Source organism: Phyllobates terribilis, unplaced genomic scaffold, assembly GCF_046119375.1.
Source record: "Phyllobates terribilis strain yellow unplaced genomic scaffold, ASM4611937v1 Scaffold_3__8_contigs__length_932513732, whole genome shotgun sequence".
Classification (NCBI taxonomy): domain Eukaryota; kingdom Metazoa; phylum Chordata; class Amphibia; order Anura; family Dendrobatidae; genus Phyllobates; species Phyllobates terribilis.
The window spans coordinates 742,203,206-742,220,976 of record NW_027362763.1 but is presented as its reverse complement, the minus strand read 5'-3'; the positions used below and the strand labels follow the sequence as shown (position 1 = coordinate 742,220,976).

At 42.9% G+C, this 17,771-nt stretch overlaps 1 protein-coding gene across 2 annotated transcripts in view; it reads right to left on the bottom strand.

Moving 5' to 3' along the window:
* The window catches only part of UGP2 (UDP-glucose pyrophosphorylase 2), a 98,154-nt gene that overhangs the window by 63,023 nt on the left and 17,360 nt on the right, over window positions 1-17,771 (bottom strand). The gene's annotated exons all lie outside the window — the stretch shown is intronic.

Here is a 17,771-nt window from a genome sequence, read left to right as displayed (position 1 = left end):
CCATTATGGCAGATGTATTAGGTTTATTGTAAATAAAACAGAACATAAAGACCATGACATTATCTGACAGGATCATAAGATTGCAAGAGAGTCTCCGCCTGGTCACACATGAGCTGATCCGAACAGGAAATTCAGTGCATCCTATTCGGCCCCCCCATGCCGGCTGCTACCTTTAACATCGCACTCCACAGCAATTCATACAGCGGAGAATCCAGCAGTCATCCTGCCAGTAACTGCACGTGGTGACCGGCATTAGACTGAACTGCGGGGGATTATAGAATCGTTTTTTTCCTTCTTCAGGCCAATTCTAGAGAATTTACCCAATAACTTCTGGTTCTTGAAAACCATATGTGCTGCGCTACAAGTAAAAAAAACCGAGACTTCTAAAACTCGTTTTACTATTGGAAAAAAAAAAACGGACTGAAAAGAAGTGTAAATTATAAAGGGAACCAGTCATTAGATACACAATGCCCCAGAAAGATCAGACACTTGCTGCAGGACTGCAGCCAGATATTTTAGCTATAACATATTTTGAGACCGTTCTGGATTACAAGCCGGAGGCAGGTCCCCCAGCAGCTTCTCCCCACCCCGCCCCGGGTGACTTGACAGCTCTGTATGTGTCTACAAAAGAAAGCACAAAAATATGTGAGTGAAGGCGCCACCGGTTCCCTGTCTCGGACTAGTCCGCCAAGACACAGTTACCGGTCAACTTTTTAAAGTATGTTTTTGAGTAAAATATACCTGGCTGATGTAGGACATTAGGAATCTCATGACAGGGTCCCTTTAAGAGAATATCCAGTAACAATATATGAAGTGTTCACATTATGTTGTAAGAGATCATATGCCAATGTGAGAAGATCACACTGGTGAAGTCTATGATCTCAGAACACACAATTCCAAGATTGTAGCAAAAAAAAAAAAAAGTGACTTTCCAGGTTCACAATTAAAAATGCAAAAATAAAATACCTGGTTCCCCCCTTATTTTTTTTTATAAAAGGAGATTCCCCAATTCACAGTCCCTTCTGCATCTCTAGTTTGGCTGCCAGCTTCTCTGGCTACTTCTCTCCACACATCTTTTTTACTCACCCCCTCTGGGTCCACTGTTGAGTCTCTGCCCCTGCTCCGGGGGCGGTTATTGTCTGCAGCACTGACATCACATGGAGGGCACGGAAGCCAATCTGTGAGTTCAGTGGCTCTGCCCGAGTTGGCGGCACAAAATCACTGAACCGCTGAGCTCACAGATTGGCTGCAGCGCTGTCGATGTGACATCAGCACTGCAAATAATAACAGGTATTGGGAGCAGCGGCAGAGACTCAACATTGGACCCGGGAATGCAAGTAAAGCAGTTTGTTTCTTTCTTTCTTTAAACAAACTGCAGCGGGGAAGGTGGGGGGGAGACAGGTGTTCCCCAAAATTTGAGCATCCCTTTCAGATTAAGATCTGAGAGGTTCTCCTATTTTAGGCAAGAAAAAAAAACATATACGAGCCAGCCTAAGAGCATTCAAGTGACCGCTATCGCCCCAACCATGATGGTGGAGTCAGATTCGAGGAGTCAAATGTACCGACCCTTGTTATAGTCGCGGAGCCAGCCCCCTTCTCCAATGTACAGAAATGAGCAGTCAGCAAGCAGTCTTGGGTCACTGTCCAGTGTTGAGCACCAGACAGGAAGCGGCCCGGTATGGAAAGCCTGGCAGAAGAACGAGACTAACAAGACTATAGAATTAATTATCCAAGTGATTATTTAGCTATAAGTAAATTTTGCAAGAAACTTTGACAATGTAAAATTTAATATATAGGAATTTTTAAAAGTTGAAGAATTTTAAGTACAAAATATACAGTATGTTCCATCAACCTCAGGTCCACATTCTCTATAGTAAATTTGTAGTTACTCATTATTTAGCATCAGCCACTTGAGGAGGAGTAGTCTGGGCCCGAGTCAAGAGTGTGGAAAGTTGGTTTACAGACTTCAAAACTGTGCCTCCCCCACTGCCCCAATAACACACAAACATACCATATCTATGGAGGAAGGGAGAGGAGCAAGTATTTGGAAATACCCATCTACCTAAAACAAAGGATGGGACAAGTGTCCTCACAGCCGACTTTGCTTTTTCTAGATCTCCCATTGTTTTATAAATGAAACAAGATTGCGAACCTTTTGATCTTGCAGTTGGGTGCAGACCAAACACTGATTACATATCATAAAGGTTATTTATTAGAAACCCCTAAAGATAACTATTGTCTTTCTGGTGCCTCTCACTCCTCGGACAGCCCGACCGATGACAATGGTGGACATTGTGCACTACTATCATACAGCAGATAAGAAAATGAAATGTATTTTATTTTTGTACTTTTTAGTATATTCTACATTGACTGGGAATACAGATGAGAGAATGTGCCCTATCTTCCACTATCATTTGTAAAAACTCATACGTTTTCGGCTAAACATTTATGAGCTAGTGGAGCTGTTCCGCCATTGATTGTTTCATAGGTTAGGCCTCCTTCCTTTTCTGTGTAGCTGGAAAAACTAGAAATACCCAGGGACCGGTTCAGGAGCTAAGCAAGCGCTCTACATCTGGAGAATCCCTCGGGGCAATGCACAGATTCCAGCCCCGCTCATCACTCAGGAAGCAGATGCTCTCGGAAAATTCTGCCTTCTTCAGAGATGAAACTGCAGAATGTGAAGACTTTCTAATGGCGACATCTCAGCTCTTCAGAGAGTAAAGGTCAGCCGGTTTTATATTAATTAAGTTGCTTAGTCATAATCTAATAGAAGTTTAATTAATATGAATGTAATATTTATGGTGAAGAATTTTACAGCTTTATGACTGACGACAACAAAGTAAGCAATCTCACTACATTTTCTACTCGTTGCCAGGGATTTGTCCAGGTATTCCACTATTATACACTTACACTTTATGGGTGCTGTCACATCAGGTCCTTGGACCTTAGGTCCTTCTAGAGTTGATGTGAATCGGTTCACGGGATCTGGTCCAGCAGCGACGTCAGTAATGTCTGGCCGCCAGATGGAAGCCCTGAGAAAAGCCTCCTGTCATAGTCCGCGGCTCTTTTGATTTGCCAGCCTGGCGCAACATCACATGTGGGTCATAGCGCAATGATAACGCTGCGCCAGGCTGGCAAATAAAAATGGGAGATGCAGATGCAGTCAGGTAAGAGGCGATTCACAGGGGTCCTGCTCCACGGCCAATGATTATCAATGTGGTCATTAGACCAGGTTTGCATATTAATTTGCACCAGAAGAGAGAAGCAATCGTTGATACCAGCTGTCTATAATTTCATATATGCCAACAGTCCTGATTTTAGGAGAACAAACTGGATCACAAAAAGGGCAAGATTTACGCAAATTTTAACTAAAAGTCATATTTTGGGGGCACGGTTTAAAACTCCTAAATATACAGACTTACATGTATGTAAGCATGTAGATGTGTACACATAAATATAACATTGTAAAAGTGTATTCTTACCAGTAGTTTTACCGCAGTTAGTGTACATTGGGCTGTGACATGTGAAATCGGTTGACGTTTGTTCAGAAGGCGCAGAAGAACAGAGGACGGAGGCTCACATCACAAAACTTACTGATATCAGATTGTGCTTCACGCATCCCAGAATTCTCTCCAGAATCCTCAGGGGGAGTTCTGCTTAGTAAATGGGTCAGTATCTATTCTTACTAACCAATTAAAGTTGTTCGGTCAAGGAAAGCAAAACTAGGTAAGTTCAAAGATAAGTGGTAAAATAAGACTGCGGCATCATTCCTTGACGTGTTAAAGGGATTTTCTCATCTTAAATGGGTATAATTGTAAAGTGCTTGCAAAAATAAGGAACTTTGCAATTTGCATTTTATTAAAAATACTAAAGAGCAGATGAATTTTCACTACTTTCGTTTACTGGTCACCTGTACGGTCTATCAGTTGCAGTCAGTCTCCAAAAGCGATGCCCTGAAGATGGTAGAATTGCTGGATTTAACCAGCTTCAGTGTCCCTGGGCTCCTGTGATCCTGCAGTGGTAAAATATCTCTGTTTGCAGCATGGGAGAGAGCAAAACTCAGGCCAGCAGCTGACCCATACTGCTGGTACAAACTGTGAATCATCAGGAGCACACTTTCCCCCCGGCAAGAAGGAAGCTGGGAGGCAGGTGAGCAGTGTGCTCCTGAACACAAAATTTGAGAAAACCACTTTAAGATATTACGCTTGGTATGCACAATCTGAGTTGTTAGTAATATGTTACCCATAGACTTCTGTGGACCCAAACTTGATTTATAACGTAAGTATCATCCTCAAGTAGCATTGCTTCAAATGGAGAATACAAGAGTGCCTATGGGTATGAATAGACCTCAGCTGAGACCTCAGCCTGACCTTACTAATAAATGAGAGGACAAACTATCTTTTGATTAACAGTTGTGAATTATTACTCTATGCCATAGAGTCTATGGGGTAGTGTTTCTCCTTGTGGAGACTGCCAAGTTGTCAAAGGAAGACTCATAAGACCAGGCGATGCAAATTAGCTCTCCTCGAAGTAGAAAGGTGGCTTTCTGATTCTACTAACAGAAGGCAGCTACCCTAAGAGTCAATGGCTGACACAACTGAGACCCCTACAAAGCGATTTTAAAGGGTTTTTCCACTTTCAGAAAGTGATGTCACATCACCGCTGTAACCAAAACACCGAGACCCAAACAGCATCAGGGAGCCGGCAATGGTCCCAGGAAGGTGGCCTGGCACCAGGGAAGGGCAAGTACCTAATCAGTTTGTTTTTCTAGGTATTTTACATGGTTTGGGGTCCTCTTCCCTGAAAGTGTAACTCATTTAATGAGCCTTGCCACACGACTACATATCTTGACTAAACTTCGTCCGTTGACTTTTAGGGTAGCCGCCTCTTCTAGAAGAAGCTATAAAGAAGCTTCCTTCCTCTTGGAGGAGACGCTTTACATACTCAGTAAGCTCAAAATTAGTCTGAGGCCTAGACATCTTTTACTTCTGCTTTGTAACAAAACTCATTTGTAAACTTTGATCTACATAAAGAATAAGATACAAGAACAAACTTGTGATTGATTCCCATCAGATTAGGCCGATAAGCGGCAGCGACCCAGAGTTAGAACAACACCAGCAAAGTAACCACAAAACTGCACGGGGCGGCCGACCTAGTTTAGCAACATTCCTCGTACGTCGCGGTTATATTTATCGTTAAAAGATGACAGCATTTGACGACAATATCAGCACATTGCACCTGAGACACTCGCTCTTCTACATCTAGTCCAGACATAAGCCATTACAAACCCCTCAGGACTTCTGAAAGGCTGAAGTCTAATGCTGCCCTGTGCTGGCTGGAGCACTCTGTACGCCTAATGCACATGTGTCTGGATCGGGGCGGACGGTAAAGCCCCCGAAGTGGCGAGAGGCCCAGCTGTAACAAGAGAGGAGTTATGTGCTCTTCTGCGCAGCCATGGTTTAGTTGACTTTGCAACAGTTTAATAGAGAACAGATATTCTGTGCAAATGGAAAAGCCTCAGAGATGTCGGAGAAAGGAGAATCCAGACAGAAAAGTTAAGAGATGTTGTCCCACGAACTAAAGTTAATTTTAAATCAATAAATCTTGGAATAAGAATAACTTCTACAATTGAATGTATTTACATAAAATGTTCCTGAGATAATCTTATAAATGTGCCCCTGCTGTGTACTGTGTAATGACTGTGTCTGACCGTGTACAGAACATAGTCTGATCATACCACAGCTCCTGGGCAGAGGGGGGAGCGAAAGAGTATACAGACATTACAGCAGGGGATCACAGCTAATTTTTTTTTTTTATTTGAGGGGAAACATTTCACTGCCTGTTTTTAAACAATCTTTTACTTCAAATAAAGAATCAGCTGTGATCCCCTGCTGTAATGTCTGTATACTCTTTTGCTTCCTCCCCCGCCCAGGAGATGTGGTATGATCAGACTATGTTCCTGTACGGTCAGACACAGCGATTACACAGTACACAGCAGGGGCACATTTATAAGATTATCTCGGCACAGGAACATTTTATTTAAACACATCCAATTGTGGAACTGATTATTATTCCAAGATCTATTGATTAAAATAAACTTTTGTTCATGGGAAAACCCCTTCAAGTGCATTGAGCATCCATACATGGAGGTATTCTTTACAGTAAAGCAGATCCACAGACATAACGCATTGTAGCTGTTGGCGGCTAAGGGGGATTCAACCAACAGCTTTATCTCCCCACCCGCGTTGGCGTAATCAAATGTACCGAGTCGACTCTTGTTATATTAGTTGAGCCAGCCCCCTTTTCCGACGTACAGAGAAAAGTCTGAATTAATTACGGAAATGAGCAGTCAGTAAGTCCCCTTAAGTCACTGTCCCGTGTTGAGCACCAAACCGGAAGCAAGATACCTAGGGCCTAGTATGGAAAGCCTGGCAGAGGAATGAGGCTTTAACAGGACTACAGGTCGTAAAAGATTTGCTGGAAAGCCCCTTTAAAATTGCATAATTTATTAAATATATAGGAAAAGTTGAGAAATTTTAAATGCAAAATTTATCGTATGTTCTATCAATCTCAGGTCCACATTCTCTATAGTAAATTTGTAGTTACTGATTATTCTGTTTGAGCCACTTATGAAGGAGGAGTAGTCTGGGCTGGAGTCAAGGGTGGAAAACTAGTTTACAGACTTCACCACCCTGTCCCCACAACATGCCAAACATATCTATGGAGGAAGGGAGGGGAGCAAATATTTGGCAATACCTATCTGCATCAAACAAAGGATGGGGCATTGTCCTTACGGCCGACTTTGCTTTTACTAGATCTCCTATGGTTATAAAAACATGAAATAAACAAGATTCCGACCTTTTGCTCTTGGAATTGGTGGAGACCAAACACTGTCTGATTTACATATCATAAAGGTTATTTATTAGAAACCCCTAAGGTAACTATTGTCCTTCTCACTCCTCGGACCGACCAATGATAACAATGGTGGACGTTGTGCACTACTAGGACTGGAGCGTGCGGACTTCATTATTGAGCAGATAAAGTAAACAGTTTACTTTAAGTATTTTTTGTACATTTTAGTACAATATTCCCCTTTTCTCTCCTCTGGATATTGTTATCCAAGCTGCCAAGAATATATTACATTTTCTCAAACTTTTTTCTTCCTATGAAAGCACATCCATATTTACAGAGCCAAAACCAGACAGCTGCTATCGATGCTTCTCTGATGTTGTAAGTGGTAGAATAATGTCAGCGTCTTAGAATTACAAGCGCTGCTGGCACCGAGCCCTCGCTACAGGATCATTCCATAGTCACAAAAAATACAGAGGTACAAAAAGGGCAAGACACAGGGCTACTAATAACCTACGAGACCCACGCCATGCTGTGGACTGGGAAGCCTCTGATACATGCCTAATCGGGGGGCTGAAGCCCAAAGGGGGGAGGGGGCTACTTTTGAATTCTGAGTTACTGGAGGGTCCACTGTGTACGATCCTCTTGGATAGAGAAGAGTGGTCACAAAGAGTATCATGCAATACTTAATTTCTCCTGTGGTGGTGCTGCAGGGAAACTGAACACTTAGGGCAGAGGTCCCCAACCTTTCTGACCTTGAGAGCCACATCCAGCTCCAGCCCCACTCACAGTAGTGACACCCAGAGCCCCCATTACCAGTATAATGACAGCCAAAGCTTTTCCACTGAAATCCCACCAAGGCAGAATGCCAAGCTCCAGGGTTTCCCATCTTACCCCCCCCCCCCCATTCCGATCTGCTCTTCTGTGCCGGGCTGCACGCAAGTCACCATCTACAGATCTGCTCTTAAAGGGGTTGTCCGATGGAAATCATTAAGTCTGCAGACCTAAGCATCCTCCCAGTGCACTGTGGGGATTCACCGGTTTCTGACCCAGGATCGGAGGGTATGTATGAGCTATACATACTCCCGACCAGTGGGCACAGCCTCGCTTACATACACTTGTATTGAGTAAGGCCGCGCCCTGTAGTCTGCCACACTTACTGCATCACTAGACGGGCACTGGCCAGGAGTATGTTTGACTGCTACATACCCTCCTGGCTCAGAAAAAGGCAAATCCCCGCAGTGCACAGTGCGTGCTCTGGGGGGATTCATAAGTCTGTAGTCACAAAGAGTGACTGCAGACTTATCGATTTGGACCAGACAACTCCTTTAATAGCAGTTTACCAGCTTGGTGCAATAGCACAAGATGTAGCAGACAGCCACGAGCCACACATCATGGGCCCATGAGCCACATGTGGCTCTCGAGCTACAGGTTGGGGACCCCTGACTTAGGGTATGTTCACACTGCATGTTTTTCAGACAGTCAAAAACATTCATTTTTTAAGCAGAAGACATTTCAGCCGGCTTTTTTTGGACAGCTTTTTTTTTTTCCAGCATTTCTTGGGCGCTAATTGGAGTTATCTAAACATGTTTTTTTTTTATGTATTAAACAATTTAAAAAAAAAAAAAGGAAAATGCTCCCATTTTTTGACGCTAATAAAGACGCCCGGGTGAATTTTTAGACTTCACATCGACTTCTATTTTAAGGAATTGAGGGTCTTCCCAGCAGAAAACACCTGAAGAATAGGCAGGTCACTTCTTAGACTTTCAAAGCCTAAAAAGTTTGAAAAAAGTTTCATTAGACAACACGTGTGAAACTCTGGCCCAAAGGCTGGTTTTATTTGGCCCTCAACATCAGAACTGCCACCCCAATGTGGGGGCCCATTATTCTGGGCGGAGGACTATGTGGGGGCCCATTATTCTTGGCGGAGGACTATGTGGGGGCCCATTATTCTGCACGGAGGACTATTCTGCAGAAAGAGACCTAGTGTGAACATACCCTTACTGCCAGGTTCCCCCGCAGATTACAGCTGATCGCTGCAAGTCCTGGCAGTGATCCATCTATTGTAAGGCCTCTTTCACACGTCAATGTCTCCAGTACAAGTGGTGACACTGACACACGTAGACATGTTCGCTTTTGGCGGGCAGCACGGATCACAAGGACCCATTCAAGTCAATGAGTCTGTGTAAACACGTACGGCACACGGATGCCATCTGTGTGACACGTACCGGCGCCTGGGAATCAGCGCTACAGTTAGCGCTGTTCCCAAGTGCTGGGTGCTGAATGCTGCCCTCATCATAGTCCCCTGCCGGCGCTGCAATCAGCACCAGCAAGGGATAATGATGATAGTAATAGTCTGATCCCGGTGTCCACACCTTTAAAAATAAGAATAAAATTAAAAAATCCTTATACTCACCTGTCCCAAGTGTCCCCCGCTGTAATCCATCTAACTGCTCACGAAGAGGAGCCGGGGGAGAATGACTCCTGCAGCGAGCGAGCCCCGGAGCGAGTCACTCTCCCTCGGCGTGATCGGTTGCATGGATTACAGCGGGGGACACTTGGGACAGGTGAGTAAAAGGATTTTTTAATTTTATTCTTATTTTTACAGGTGGAGACACCGGGAGCAGAATACTACCCAGGGCTGTGGAGTCGGTGTCCATTTTGGTGGAGTCGGAATCGGTATAAAATGGAACGACTCCAACTCCTAAAATATATAATAAATCGGGTACAGTAGTTCAATGCAGTGTGTGGGGAATAATTTACTCATAAGAATTTGGGAAAGTTATGAAATGTCCTATAAATGTCTGTCCTATTTCTGATCTAAGGGTCTAGACTTTTAGCTGAGATGAATCTGTGCTACAGTAAATTTATCACTTAAACATGAGCCATGGATGAGGGAGTCGGAGTCCGGTGTCATGGAAATTGAGGAGTCGACTCCACAGCCCTGCTACTACCATCATCATTATTATTCCCTGCTGGTGCTGATCGCGGATTCCCAGGCGCCAGTACATGTGCTCCTGATGTGGCACACGTGTGCCATACAGGTGTACACGGACATCTCCGGTACCAGAAATATCAGGATATGTAAAAGAACCCTAAGGTTGAATTCAGGCGTCGGACCATGCTGCACGGACTGGCCGCAGGTCTCCTGACCGGAACGTGACAGCCTCATATATGTTTATTAGGGAAGAGTCAGACGGCCGTATAACTCGGATGAGGATCGCAATGCAGTGCTCGGTCTAGCTGGCGGCTCTCCTGACAGCTGCAAAGAAATACATGCTCAGGTCACGCTCATGTCAGGAGAGCCGATGATCACTCCAAGCACTGTGCTGCAATCCTCGTCAGAGTTACATAGCCATCCGATTGTGCCCATAGGGTCAGGAGACCTGATGCTAGTCCGTGCATCATGGTCTAAAGTCTGAATTCAGCCTAAGGGACCCATCTAATTGTGGTTTGTTCAAAGGGGAGAACCCCTTACATGTACTCACGATTTCCTTTTATCATACACTTACATGCCCATTATGGCTTTGTTACTCCATATATTCCTAGCTCTAACTCAGGGATGTCAAACTCAAATACACAAAGGGCCAAAATGAAAAACTTGGACAAAATCAGAGGCTAACCAGTATACAGAATAATGGGGCCCCACACAGTCCTCCATACAGAATAATGGGGCCCCACACAGTCCTCCATACAGAATAATGGGGCCCCACACAGTCCTCCATACAGAATAATGGGGCCCCACACAGTCCTCCATACAGAATAATGGGGCCCCACACAGTCCTCCATACAGAATAATGGGGCCCACATACAGTCCTCCATACAGAATAATGGGGCCCACATACAGTCCTCCATACAGAATAATGGGGCCCACATACAGTCCTCCATACAGAATAATGGGGCCCACATACAGTCCTCCATACAGAATAATGGGGCCCACATACAGTCCTCCATACAGAATAATGGGGCCCACATACAGTCCTCCATACAGAATAATGGGGCCCACATACAGTCCTCCATACAGTATAATGGGGCCCACATACAGTCCTCCATACAGTATAATGGGGCCCACATACAGTCCTCCATACAGTATAATGGGGCCCACATACAGTCCTCCATACAGTATAATGGGGCCCACATACAGTCCTCCATACAGTATAATTGGCCCCACATAGTCCTCCATACAGAATAATGGGGCCCACATACAGTCCTCCATACAGAATAATGGCCCCACATAGTGCTCCATACAGTATAATGGGCCCCACATAGTCCTCCATACAGTATAATGGGCCCCACATAGTCCTCCATACAGAATAATGGCCTCTCACATAGGGTTGGTGGTTCTGGTGTCGGGAGCCAAATAAAACCATCCGGCGGGCCAGATTTTGACATGTATCTTCTAACTATTAGATCAGAGGGTACATTTGAGTCTCTGGAGTGAGACCGGTTATTACAGGACGACCTGTCACAAGTAGGACTACAGTACACCCCATTCACCTCCTAACCATCTGACTACTACATGCACCTTTGGTACACAACACACTTTTGAGGGATCTCATAAATAGCCCCTTAGTCCTACACGGAGCCACATTTTTGCTGTAAGGGAGTTACATAGGAGAGATGCCAAATAGTTGGATTATACACGTAGTGAGCAAATAAACTGCTGCCATAAATCAGAAATACTAGGAAGGATGGATCTCTCAAAGAAGGAGCCATTGTGTCAGCATCGCTAAGAAATTCCACCAAATTATACAGTTATTAAAAGTCACCATCTGGATATCCAGTACGACTTCTGCTGGTTTCTAACTGTATCCCCCCTCAAAGGAAAAAAGTCCACAAGTCAATGAAGCAGGGTGTGGAAATCAGTAGCAGGAAAAAAAAAAAAAAAAAAAAAGTACTGGGAAAAACAGGAATTTAGCTCCAACTTTTTGCTAGTCTTCTCTTCTCTGCTAGAAGTCATTCATATTTTAAAAGGGAATCTGTCAGCAGGTTTTTGTCATGTAATCTGAGATACGCATGAGTTAGGGACTGAGACCCTGATTACTGAGATGTATCACTTACTGAGCTGCGTTTTGCTGTTTCCATACAACCAGTGTTTTATCAGCAGGAGATTATCACTACAGGACAACTGGTCTCCTGCTTCCTAGTCCAATCACACCCCCAGCTCTGGTTAGCAGCTCTGTCACTATACAATGTACACAAAGCTGTGAAGTGGGCAGTGTTATATACAAAACAATTGAGCTTTGCAGCTGACAAAACTGAGTTTCATAACTGCAGTACCTTGTGATACACATGTCAATGAAAGAAAAAAGGGAGATATGCTTACTAGCGGTGATCACCCAAATAATCAACAATGAATAATTTACCATAAATATATAGCAATTTATTCAAAACATATAAATCCTGACACACATATACAGAAGAATATACCGACCGACAATTTAAAACACCATAAAAAATAGTGGACAAAAGCCACTGCTAGGGGAGCCAGCTATAGCAAAGTACCTTCCTATATTTTGGTGGAATATAATGCATAGTACTGCACGTAAGTAAGTAAGAAATAGGATAACAATTGCACAGGCTGAAACGGGGTATCTGTGATGGTCAATATTCCCCAAACTCTATATTGCACATACCCAAATAGAAAATCTCATGAGGCATACAGAACACAAAAATGATTAGGTGAGAATATATAAATGTGTATACATAACCTCAGAAACCTATCGGTAGCTAGAGATGAGAATCATCATATATGGGGCACCAAATAACAATAAATATAGAAAAGTATATATATTGCCCATGCCCCACCTTTTACCCCACAAATGCAAACATATGTACAATATCAGTGGCTAAATCAGCCCCTGAAGCTTGTAGGACAACCAAATATGCATTGAGACCTAGGGTAGATAAGTGCTACAAAGATACAGCCTGTGCATGGGAAGGTATAGCTGAAGCTCCCGTGCCCAACGCGTGTCGCCACTCAAGGTGGCTTCATCAGGGGCATGTGAGGTATAGTCCATCGTGTCAGTTAATATAATAGCCGCTTAATTGTATAATTGTAAAATTTACCAGGAGACAGCTGCGTGTCTGTAGACACCGGGGCTCCATTCATCGTGAAGCGGAAGTCCACGCTGCAAAGCCGGAAGCACGCAACTATAGAGTTACCGGCATCCTGCGTTGCTATGGCGTCCCATACCCGAATCACCAGCGCATGCGCAGATAGCAGATGAACCACTGCGTGTCAGCAGACACAAGAGAAGCGGAAGTGCATGTGATGAAGACCAAAGCCCTCCCCTCTACACACAGTACATCATCATACCACGTGCCCTAAACAAGAAAAATGTCAAACGTTCCCATAGTGACCCATGCCCACGTGTGAGTGTCATAAGCCACACACAAACATAACGCAAATAAAATTCTTGAGTATCACCGTCCGTCCCCTTATGTCCTTATCTAACACAGAGTGGTCAATGTAATAACAACTCCAATCTGCCAAAAAAAGGCACAATAGTTGGATTAGACTCTCATCACAATATAGAGACACTGTGAAGAAAACATACATGTAAGGATGGCAATTCTTTACAAGGGCACGATATTCACAGGGCACATGGCGAGCACCCGTATGATATGGGACTCATCTCTAGCTACCGATAGGTTTCTGAGGTTATGTATACACATTTATATATTCTCACCTAATCATTTTTGTGTTCTGTATGCCTCATGAGATTTTCTATTTGGGTATGTGCAATATAGAGTTTGGGGAATATTGACCATCACAGATACCCCGTTGCAGCCTGTGCAATTGTTATCCTATTTCTTACTTACTTACGTGCAGTACTATGCATTATATTCCACCAAAATATAGGAAGGTACTTTGCTATAGCTGGCTCCCCTAGCAGTGGCTTTTGTCCACTATTTTTTATGGTGTTTTAAATTGTCGGTCGGTATATTCTTCTGTATATGTGTGTCAGGATTTATATGTTTTGAATAAATTGCTATATATTTATGGTAAATTATTCATTGTTGATTATTTGGGTGATCACCGCTAGTAAGCATATCTCCCTTTTTTCTTTCATTGACATGTGTACTATATTTTGATATGCTAGGGGTAGATCCCGAACAATAGATGGTGCCCTCGTAATTAGTGGTGTTTGCTGCAGTACCTTGTGATACACCGCTGGAATCAGGGTCTCAGCCCCTACCCAAGCTGCTGTCAGATTACATAAAAAAAATATAAAATCTGCAGATTGGTTTCCTATAATAAGCAAAAAATAGACAAAGCAAATCAAATTAAAAAAAATATAAAATAAAAAAAATGTAATCCTTGGGCGCCGTTCACACCCTGAGAGCAAGTAGTCGAAAAAAAAAAAAGTTACATCAGTGTTGTGGATCAGATTTTCATCAGTGTTTGGGCAGGTTTTATATTTCATTATTTTTTCTTCTCTTAAAAAAAAAAAATTGCTGATGACTTTGTAGGACAAGAAAGCAGTGTGCAGCCCGACCCATAGACTTGAATGGGGGAGTTTAATCTTTAACAAGGATCAAATGCACATGTGAAATGCCACAGACTGTAATGGGTCCGTGTTCTGTCCATGAAAAACACTCAGAACTGAAACACAAGAATCTGAATGAGCCCAAAGGGATCTGCCAAGTTTCTAGAAAGAGAAAAATGCCTAAGGCTCTGTTCACATTAGCCCTGTGTCTCGATAAGGGTCACAGAATAATCTGCACAACTATTCCTGAGAACCCCTGGTTAAAAGTCAATAGCAGTCATTTGAACTTCGCTCCTTCAGAACATGTTGTGTAAGGAATGGAAGTCACGACAATAGTGTGAACAGAACCGAAGGAATTCTTTATTAACTAATAAAAAAAAAAAACGTTCAAGAAAACGCGGCACTATTTTTCGCTTGCCGATTTCCAACTATAATATTCTTCATCTGAAGACACTATTTATGTAAAATATGCACATGTAATAAAAAAAAAATGCTGAGGAAAACTGCAAGATTTCCTCCACATTTTCCCCATCATGCATCCTAAATCCATAGCTTCATCCAGATTACTATAATGAATCTACAAGCTGCGCTAATCAGTAGAACTACAATGACATCGGATCATCAATGCTATATGCTCGGCTATCCGGGACACAAAGCTGCCAGCTAAGAATACTCACTGCCAAGGTCACATATACATCAGGGTCACCTCCAGAAGCCCCGAGAGGTCTCCATAGGGAAGGACATAAGGAAAATGTAACATGCCGGACAAGACCATTTTTAGCTAGTGGGAGATATATAATATAAAATCTAATATAAATAAAATATATATTTGGACTGTTACTGAACTATTTTGCCGTACACCTGGACAAGGGATCTGATTGCTCCTTTTCCACACACACATATACATACGAAAAAGGAGCATACAGCTCCCTTGTCCAGGTGTACGGCAAAGTAATAACAGTCCAAACGATAGCCGGCGCTCACATCTTCCACAAAGAATTGCTTTATTGATCCAGTAGTATAAAAAAGGCACAAAAAAATGGTTGAACTCAACAGCACAAAAAAATCAAAAAGGCGGAAAAATATCCACTGCGCTCCCAGGCAACATGTTTCAGATCTGCATGGTCCTTTGTCGAGGACCATGCAGGTCTGAAACATGTTGCTGTTGTGTTCAACCATTTTTTGTGCATTTTATACTGCTGGATCAATAAAGCAATTCTTGAAGATGTGAGAGCCGGCTATCGTTTGGAGTGAGTGAGTGATTGAATATGTATGTATGTATGTATGTATGTATGTATGTATGTATGTATGTATGTATGTATATCACACGCATATATAATACACACAGAAAAATGATTGAGCCAATGTTTTTTTGACAATCTTAGCAGGAGATGTAGAAGTGTTAATATTTTTGGGCTTAGTTACCAGAACTGAGAAATTTTGCAAAATAACGATTTCTCCTATCCCCATAAATGATGTCTGATCGCAGCTTCAATAGCTATAGACAGATGGGCAGACATATGGTCTGAATTCTCAAAACTTCTTAGTATTAATTTATTTTGAGATAGACTTTAATTTTTTTTTTTATCTCTTGGAAACTAAAGCAACAATCTCTAACTTGTAATTGCACGACAGCTGGAGATTGCCAGGGTATGCTGTGAGTTGTAGTTTTACAACAGCCCCTAATTATACACCCCCCATTTCAAAGTACATTAACATCTTGTAAGGGGGTTTAAATGAGGTAGAGAGGAAGGGAAATCGCCTTAGTTACCCCACCACACAGAGGATTGTCAGGGGGCTTCAGACAATCATTCCATTAATTACCAGCGAGTTTACCATTTTAAAATGTCTCAAAGAAGCACTTGCAAGTTGTATAGTAAAGAGCTTGTAAACGCTGTATATGTTGTCAAGGAGACCAACTACTGCTGATAAGACTGCAGAGGTGGCTGGTAACCTAGGCAACAAGCAGTAAACAAACACCTCTTATTGAGAATGGAGAATTTTAATAAAATGTTTGTTTTTTTGCAAAATTGCTAATATTTACCTGTTTATGATCATGAGGCAACCCAAACAAAAAATAGTTGTAAAGTCAATTCAGATTAAACTTTTTACAATAGATGATAAAATAGAAATAGAGCAACCTGCCTAAGGGTATGTGCACACTTTTTTTTTTTCATTAAGAAATCCTCCACGAAAACTTCGTGTTTCCACTCAGTCTCCATTCAAAAAACTCAAAGTCTAGGTGAACTTGCCCTTTTTGGATTTCAGTAGCTTTCCTACCAAGATTTTTGTTTGCTCCAACACGAGAATTGCAATGAAGGTGGAGAGCGCTTTAAACAAACATTAGCGAGCGTTATATGCAGAACTTATTAGGCATTTTTCGGCTTACATTTAACGCTAATGAAGGCTGGTGTGACCGCTCCGCACGTTCTCAACTGCCTCCGAATGTGTGACTGGAACTCATTTTGTTATGCTGTAACTAAAGAAAATTTTGTCTTTGCCTGTAATCTGTGGCTTATCATTTTAATTGCAGACTTGCTAACGAGGGATCTCGTTCACAGGGATGTTTTTCGGCACACTAATTAAAAACTTTTAAGGCGACGTGGTACCGAGAAACGATTCACACCCTCTTCACGGTGTTGATTTTATTTGTTGCGAACTAAATCAAAAGTATTTTTTTCTTTCATTTTGGCTTGGTTAATTACGGCTCATTAGATATACACTGCTCAAAAAATAAAGGGAACACTTAAACAACAGAATATAACTCCAAGTAAATCAAACTTCTGTGAGATCAAACTGTCCACTTAGGAAGCCACACTGATTGACAATCAATTTCACATGCTGTTGTGCAAATGGAACAGACAATAGATGGAAATTATTGGCAATTATCAAGACCCACTCAATAAAGGAGTGGTTCTGCAGGTGGGGACCACAGACCACATCTCAGTACCAATGCTTTCTGGCTGATGTTTTGGTCACTTTTGAATGTTGGTTGTGCTTTCACACTCATGGTAGCATGAGACGGACTCTACAACCCACAGAAGTTGCTCAGGTAGTGCAGCTCATCCAGGATGGCACATCAATGCAAGCTGTGGCAAGAAGGTTTGCAGTGTCTGTCAGAGTAGTGTCCAGAGGCTGGAGGCGCTACCAGGAGACATGCCAGTACACCAGGAGACGTGGAGGGGGCCGTAGAAGGGCAACAACCCAGCAGCAGGACCACTACCTCCGCCTTTGTGCAAGGAGGAACAGGAGGAGCACTGCCAGAGCCCTGCAACTGACCTCCAGCAGGCCATAAATGTGCATGTGTCGGCACAAACTGTTAGAAACCGACTCCATGAGGGTGGTGTGAGGGCCCGATGTCCACAGATGGGGGTTGTGCTCACAGCCCAACACCGTGCAGGACACTTGGCATTTGCCACAGAACACCAG